The following is an 8,104-nucleotide window of genomic DNA, read 5'->3' as shown; positions in this document are numbered from 1 at the left end:
GGAAGGAAAGGAGGGAGGGAGGGAGGGAGGGAGAGAGGAAGGAAGGGAGGAAGGGAGGAAGGGAGAGAGGGAGGGAGCAGTTTCAACCCTGGGCTGCTCTAATTGTGGTCTGAAGGCCAGCAGCATCGGCCTCACCCAGGAACTGGTTGGAAATGCAGTCTGGGGCCCCACTCCAGCCCTGATGAACAGAATGTGCATCTTAACAAGATCCTCCAGCCCTACTTAGAAGAAGCACAGTTTAGCACATTTGTAATGAATCAACTCATTGATTTTGACCTTCTTTGACCCAAAGTCTTGATAGCCAACATTCACTGAGCACTTTGTACATGGCAGGAGTGTGGGAAATATTTTACAGGCGTGATCTGATTTAAACTGCGAAATGATCTCAGGAGGCAGGAATTCTTACCACCCATTTTACAGATAAGACAACTGAGGATGAAGCAGTTCCTTTGCTCAGCAGGTAAGTACTAAAGCTACACTTCGAACTTAGGGCCTCTGGGACTCCAGCCCTCTCACTTAACCACTTCTCCCCACAAGGGGAGTTTCTGAGCACGGGAGGTGCTGATGGCTGGACAAGGTCAGAGAAGCCAGACTGCTGTCTGGTCCCCTGAACTAAGATCAAGGTCAGCAGACTCTCGGGCAGCAGGAGGCTAGAAGGCTGCCTGACTGCCATGGTTCGGTGGCTCCTGGGCACCGCTCTGCTCCCTGCCACTGTCCTCCCTTCCAAGCCATTGTGGAGCAGTCAACACTGGCCTCCGCAAACCTGCACCGCAGCGGGGAAAGAGCAGGGGAGACAAAGGAGAGAGGGGAAAATGCATAATTATGACAAGGACACTGATCCCTGACTGCAATCCCAGATGAGCGCCCCCTCCAAAGCAGGCCCTGAGTGTGTTTTATCACCAATCCTGCCCGCAGCCCCAGAGCCCTGCAAAACACCCATTATTAGGTTCTCATTTTATGGATGAGACGATGCGCCAGAGAGATGTTGCAACTTGCTGAAGGTCACAGAGCAAAGAAGGAGCTAGTCTGGGATTCAAATCCAGGTCTGTCTGACTTCCCAACTGGGTTCTTCCCACTTGTAAGGAATTTGTCTGAATTTCACGCCTACTATGTGGCACCTTGGACTATGCATTACTCATGGAATCCTTGCAGCCACAGCTGTATGGGGTAGATAGTATTCCTGGCATTTCAGTTATTACCACGCCTGAGGCATGGAGAGGTCACGTGACCTGTCTGGGTCACACAGCTGATTAACAGCTATAGAGCTGGGATTTGATACCAGGTCTCTCTAGCCCTAAAGTTCAAGATCCTTCCTCTTTACCGCCAACTCCATGAGGTGCTGGTGTTTTCCCCCAAAGGAGGTAAGGGTCTCCACCCAGATAGACTGACAAGATAGGGCTTTAATTGTGGGACTATAATATGAAAGGTGGACATTGGCCAGGTGCGGTGGCTCACACCTATAATGCTAGCACTTTAGGAGGCTGACGCAGGCAGATTGCTTGAGCTCAGGAGTTCAAGACCAGCCTGGGCAACATGGAAAAACCCTTTCTATACAAAAAATTAGCCTGGCCTGGTAGCGCGCACCTGTGGTCACAGCAACTCAGGAGGCTGACGGCTGAGGCAGGAGAATCACTCGAACCCAGGAGGCAGAGACTGCAGTGAGCCGAGATTACACCACTGCACTCCAGCCTGGGTGACAGAGCAAGACTCCATTTCTTTTTTTTTTTTTTTTTAAGATGGAGTCTCGCTCTGTCACCCAGGCTGGAGTGCAGTATTATGATCTCGGCTCACTGCAACCTCCGCCTCCCAGGTTCAAGCGATTCTCCTGCCTCAGCCTCCAGAGTAGCTGGGATTACAGACATGTGCCGCCATGCCTGGCTAATTTTTGTAGTTTTAGTAGAGAAAGGGTTTCACCATGTTGGTTGGACTGGTCTCCAACTCCTGACATCAGATGATCCGCCCGCCTCAGCCTCCCAAAGTGCTGGGATTACAAGCATAAGCCATCATGCCTGGCCTTGAGCAAGTTACTTACACTCTCTGGGCTTTCATGTACTTACCTGTAAAGTGGGGCAAATAAGAATATCTTTGGCCGGGCACGGTGGCTCAAGCCTGTAATCCCAGCACTTTGGGAGGCCGAGACGGGCGGATCACGAGGTCAGGAGATCGAGACCATCCTGGCTAACACGGTGAAACCCCGTCTCTACTAAAAAATACAAAAAATTTTGTATGGGTGAGGTGGTGGGCGCCTGTAGTCCCAGCTACTCGGGAGGCTGAGGCAGGAGAATGGCAGGAACCCGGGAGGCGGAGCTTGCAGTGAGCTGAGATCCGGCCACTGCACTCCAGCCTGGGCGACAAAGCGAGACTCTGTATCAAAAAAAAAAAAAAAAAAAAAGAATATCTTCTCCACAGAGTTGTTGTAAAAATTAAATGAGACATGCTTTCAAAGTACCAAAGGCAGGGTGGGACAAATAGCAAGTACTTAATTCATGGGGGTTCCTATCATCATTATTATCGTCATTATTTCTTTTCTTCCCTCCCAGTAGGCACAGGCCATCCAGCAGGGTGTCTAAGACAGACTGAGCATTAGGGGGCTGCCTGTGAAATGTCACCCACCAATTCTGTTCTGCAATGTAGAAGTGAAAAAAGACGTCAATCAGCAGGAATTTAGAACCCAACTTCAACACCAGCTACAGAGCAACAAAAGTACAAATACAGAACGAGCATTGGCCCCACACTGGCTGTTCTTTTCCCTCTTTCAAACTCAGCTCCCCATCTGTAAAACGGGAGGAGTGTAAACTAACCTGCTTCCCGGCCTCATCTGCCTCACCACAGAGAAGCCCTCCTGGTGAAGCAGGGAGCTGACGGCATGGTGTCTCCACCTCCCAGACCACACAGCCTCTTGGATTGGAGCTTGGATGAGAAATTCGTTTGGAGTATACTCAGGGCCTAACCCCTAAATCCCTTCCTTTTCAAACTGAGGCCAGGCCCTGCAGCCAGCGACATTTTTCCCAATTTGCTCTGGCTGTCTCCTAGCTAATGAGGCATGGCATGAAAATGCATGAGTGCATGGCACGTCCCCCAGACTGGCTCCCTGTGCTGTGGCGGACTGAGAGTGATGACTGCATGATGGAGCTGATGGAGACACTCATGTAGTCACTGATCCAAAGGTCAGACCTATGAGCTGATTTTTCAAAATGCCATGTCCCGTGTCGAGAAAAGTTTCTGACACATTCCATGGAAGCACCATGCATACTCACCTCATACCGCATTCTAGAAGGTCACTCAGATCACACCAACAGGCCCGGGAAGCTCGAGCTTCAGGTGAAGGCCTGAGAGTGCTGAGTCAGGAGTAGCTTATAGCTACTTGGTTCTTAATGTCCCCAGTCTCAGCCTTAGTTTCCCCTGGCTGAAAAAGGGAGAAGTGCAAACTAAATCTCTTTTTAAAAATACACTTTTGGCCAGGCACGGTGGCTCATGCCTGTAATCCCAGCACTCTGGGAAGCCGAAGCGAGGGGTTTACCTGAGGTCAGCAGTTTGAGACCAGCCTGGCCAACATGCTGAAACCCCGTCTCTAATAAAGATATAAAAATTAGCCAGACATAGTGGTGGGCACCTGTAATCCCAACTACTTGGGAGGCTGAGGCAGGAGAATCACTCAAACCTGGGAGGCAGAGGCTACAGTGAGCCAAGACCATGCCATTGTACTCCAGCCTGGATGACAGGGCTAGACTCCATCTCAAAAAGAATAAATTAAGTAAAAAAATAAAATTTTTATTTTGGAATAATTTTTACAGTTAAAGAAAAGTTGCAAAGATGATACAGGGAGTGCCTATATCTATATGTACCTCATTCAGTTTCTTCTAAGGCTACCATTTTACATTACCACGGTGCATTTATCTAACTAAGAAACCAACATTTATGCATTATTATTGGACTCCAGACTTCATTCTGACTTCACTCATCTGTCCATTAATATTCTTCTCTCTGTTGCAGGACACCATATTGCACTTAGCACTAAATTATTTATGCGCTCCGCTCCCAGTTCTAAAAACAAAGAGCAGTAAGCCTTCACGTTAACGGTATGTGCAATTAGCAAATGAACGCTGCGCTGTGCAACTTTGGGCAAACCACCTACCCTCTCTGAGCCTCAGTGTCTCTAACTGTCTTTAGCTACAAAAGGGGGATGATAACAGTACTGCATCAAGGGGTGCTGTGAGGTTATCACTTGCTAATAATTTATGTGAGGCACTTAGCAGGGCTCTTAGTGCATCATGATCACTCCCTTGGCAACTCTCCACTGGTAGAAATAATACACAGAAATCAGGTGTGACCCAGCATGCTGTACTCTCCCGAGTAAAACATCTCCCAGCGAAATGGCTGCTCCAAAAAGAAGACATCATGTTGCTGGTGTAGCACATCAGACCCAGTGTGGAAAGCACATGGCAGAAAAGGGCAAAGATCTAAAGTCTTGCATGCCGGGGTTGGAGTTTCACCCCACCCCCACCCCCACTCATTAGCGGTGTGATCCTGGGCAAATTCTTCAGCCTCTGGATCTCAGCACCAACATCTGGCCAATTAGGACAAAGCATCCCCTTCACAGGGTGGCCGAGAGGGTAGAGTAAGATGCCTACTGCAAAACGTCTAGCAGGATTGCGAGGTAATGCTTCCAGGACCACTAAGTTGTTGACTGCAATCAAATCATCAGAGAATCAACTGAAATCTGACGTGGGCAGTTGCCAGGGGTTAGGAATGAAATCCTGCTCCTCTTTTTTGGAGGTGGTGGGGATCCTCCTTTTCCCAGTCAAAGCCATGCTGAAAAGCCAACTCCATAATGTTCATTGCTGCAATGCCCGATAGGGTTTGGATATTTGTCCCCGTCCAAATCTCATGTTGAATTGTAATCTCCAGTGTTGGAGGTGGGGCCTGGTGGGAGCCGCTTGGATCATGGAGGTGGATCCTTCATGAATGGCTTTGGGTCATCCCCTTGGTGATAACTGAGATCTTGCTCTGAGTTCACACAAGATCTGGTAGAGATCTGTTCATCTGAAAGTATGTGGCACTTGGCTGGGCAGAATCGCTCATGCCTGTAATCCTAGCACTTTGGGAGGCCGAGACAGGCAGATCACTTGAGGTCGGGAGTTTGAGACCAGCCTGGTCAACATGGTAAAACCCTGTATCTACTAAAAATACAAAAATTAGCTGGGCGTGGTGGCAGGTGCCTGTGATCCCAGCTACTCTGGAGACTGAGGCAAAAAAATCACTTGAACTAGAGAGGCAGAGGTTGCAGTGAGCTGAGATCATGCCACTGCACTCTAGCCTGGGCAAGAGAGTGAGACTCCGTCTCGAAAAGTTAAAAATTAAAAAAAGATGAGCAAATAAGAACCAGGCAGACTGCTTATTCACAGTCATACAGCAAAAAAAAACTTTGGAACTAGGAAGAGATCCTGGTCACAAGACTTCTACTTCTGTGCCCTCGGCTCTCTGACTTAGAGGTCCATTAGACTCTGAGCTGCTAGGGGATAGCCATCTATCCACCTACTAGTCCACCCATCCATCCATCCATCCACCCACCCACCCATGCACCCATCTACCCACCCACCAATCCATCCATATTGGCATGCATATGTGTGTATATATACATTAAAAATAGAAATGAGGTTTTGCTGTTGCCCAGGCTGGTCTCCAAATGGCCTCAGGTGATCTTCCTGCCTTGGCCTCCAAAAGTGCTAGTGCTGAGATTACAGGTGTGAGGCACCACACCTGGCCCACGTTGGCTTTGACAAATTTCTTGTGGAAGGCACTTTGCTGGTGCTGAGGAGCCAAGGGAGAACAAGACTGTCACAGTCCCTGACTTCTTGGAGCTTCCCATTCAGTGAGCCAGAACTGAGCCTCAGTCATCTATTTCCCAAGGGTCTACCACAATGTCTGGCACATGGTAGGTGCCCAGTAAATGTTTGTTGAATGAATAATGGATTGCTCATCTTCCATAATGCCTACACATTTATAATTGACATGCTGGGTCATTTGAAGACGTTTGTGGAGCTAAAAATTCAGTATTTGTGTTTGTCTTGAACCACTTTCTCTCATCATTATTCTTACCAGGAGATGTTGTGTGGTGGTGTGTAGACAGAGCAACAACATTGGGCATGGAGTCCAAAAACCAAAGTTCATATCCCAGCTCTGAGCTGCTTACTCCTGAGTAGCTACTGAAAGACATTTGAGCCCGAGTTTTTTTCAACTTCAGGGAAATATTTGACTCGCCTGTTTCACTCATGTGCTGTGACTCCCTGAGGAGAAGAGAAGAAACTTCCAGAAAATGTGACATGAATAAAAGGCTATTGAGATGTTACTTGGATGACTTCCTCAAATGACAAGTGTGTTGAGGACACAAGGGAAAATAAAAGCAGCCAGCTTTTCAGCACACTCATTCTGACCTTATATAATCTAACTGGTTGCAATTGCCCCAGATTTGTTCCAACCTTAGAAGAGATTAAATGTATGGATTTGTGGTATCACATGTCATCCCAGCCAATCCTGACCCATATTTCTGTCCATCTGGTGCATGCAACAACAGTACAAAGGGGTGTTATAACCTTAATTGCTTGCAAGGAGTTTTGAAATCCTTAGATTAAAACCTCGGTGAAGTCCAAAGTATTAGCATCCTGAATGCCCAAGAAGTCACGCTGAGCCTCATCTGGGTTCACTGGAGCAGGAAACAAGGTCTGTTGTGAGGCCTGCTCAGGAACTTTGGGGCTTAAGGTCCTATTCAGGGGATGGCCAGAGACCAACCCCCAACTTCCGAGTTCCTAAGCTACCCAGGCGTTTTTGGCCATTTCCCACGTTGCTTTGAGATGATTTTTACATTTCTTAAGTTCCTGGGTCACAAGGCCTGAGCTGCTCTAACTTCAGTGTCATATGTCTGCTTTCCTGGGTGATCTCAGCCTGAGTCCTAAAAAAGGGCAATTGTGTCATCGCTAACTTCTGTCCGCCTCTTCGTGTGAGTCCAGAGTTGATGAGCTGGTCCTTATTCTAACTTATACAGGTTAGAATTAAAATTCCATCCCATGGTGGTTACGCTTAGAGCAGGCACCAGGCAAAAATTAAAAGAGGCAAGCAGAGGTTCCTGAGGCCCTCCCGGTGTTTTGCTTTCTAGATCTAGTGGTTATGGCTGTGTGTTGTTTGTGAAAATTCACTGAGCTACACACTTATATGTGCATTTTTCTGCTGTTACACTTTACAATGTGAAGTATTTTTAAAAATCAATCTGGGTGCAAATTTACTTCATTTAGACTAGATTCTGAAGTGAAGCTATAAATAGTTAAGCTATAAACTCAATTAAAAAAAAAACCTTTTCCTTTCTCTACTTTTGTGATTCAAATTAATGTCACCTTAGTATTTTCCTTGCTTCCATTTCCATTTTCACACTTATGAAAAGAAAAAAGTAAAAGAAAGAAAATGCCTTGCTTGGCCGGACGCAGTGGCTCGCGCCTGTAATCCCAGCACTTTAGGAGGCCGAGGTAGGTGGATCACGAGGTCGGGAGTTCAAGACCAGCCTGGCCAATATGGTGAAACCCCGTCTCTACTAAAAATACAAAAATTAGCTGGGTGTGCTGGTGTGCGCCTGTAGTCCCAGCTACTCAGGAGGCTGAGGCAGGAGAATCACTTGAACCTGGGAGACAGAGATTGCAGTGAGCCGAGATTGCGCCACTGCACTCCAACCTGGACGATAGAGCGAGACTCCATCTCAAAAAATAAAAAAAAGAAAAAAAAAAGAAAATGGCTTGCTTAGCCATTTTAATTAAGTCTAATGAAGGGGGATTGGTTCACAATCGGAAGTCCCATGATGCCTTCAGAGATCTGTGTGAACCTCTGCAATAACAACATTTTGTTTTATACATGTGACACTGTTCTCAGGAGCGGCCATAGCTTTAACAAATTCTCAAGGGTCCGTGGCCCAAAAAAAAGACAAGCTGATTTGTACAACTCAAGGTTAATTTATGAATGCTCATCTTCAAACGTTTCTTGATTCTGATTCTGCTATGAAAGAGTATGAAAAATAAAGAATGTTTCCTGAGTCTAAATTCAACCCAAAGTACGCAACAAC

The sequence above is a fragment of the Macaca mulatta genome, chromosome 8, assembly GCF_049350105.2.
Source record: "Macaca mulatta isolate MMU2019108-1 chromosome 8, T2T-MMU8v2.0, whole genome shotgun sequence".
NCBI classification, from domain to species: Eukaryota; Metazoa; Chordata; class Mammalia; order Primates; family Cercopithecidae; genus Macaca; species Macaca mulatta.
Note: the sequence above shows the minus strand (reverse complement) of the source record.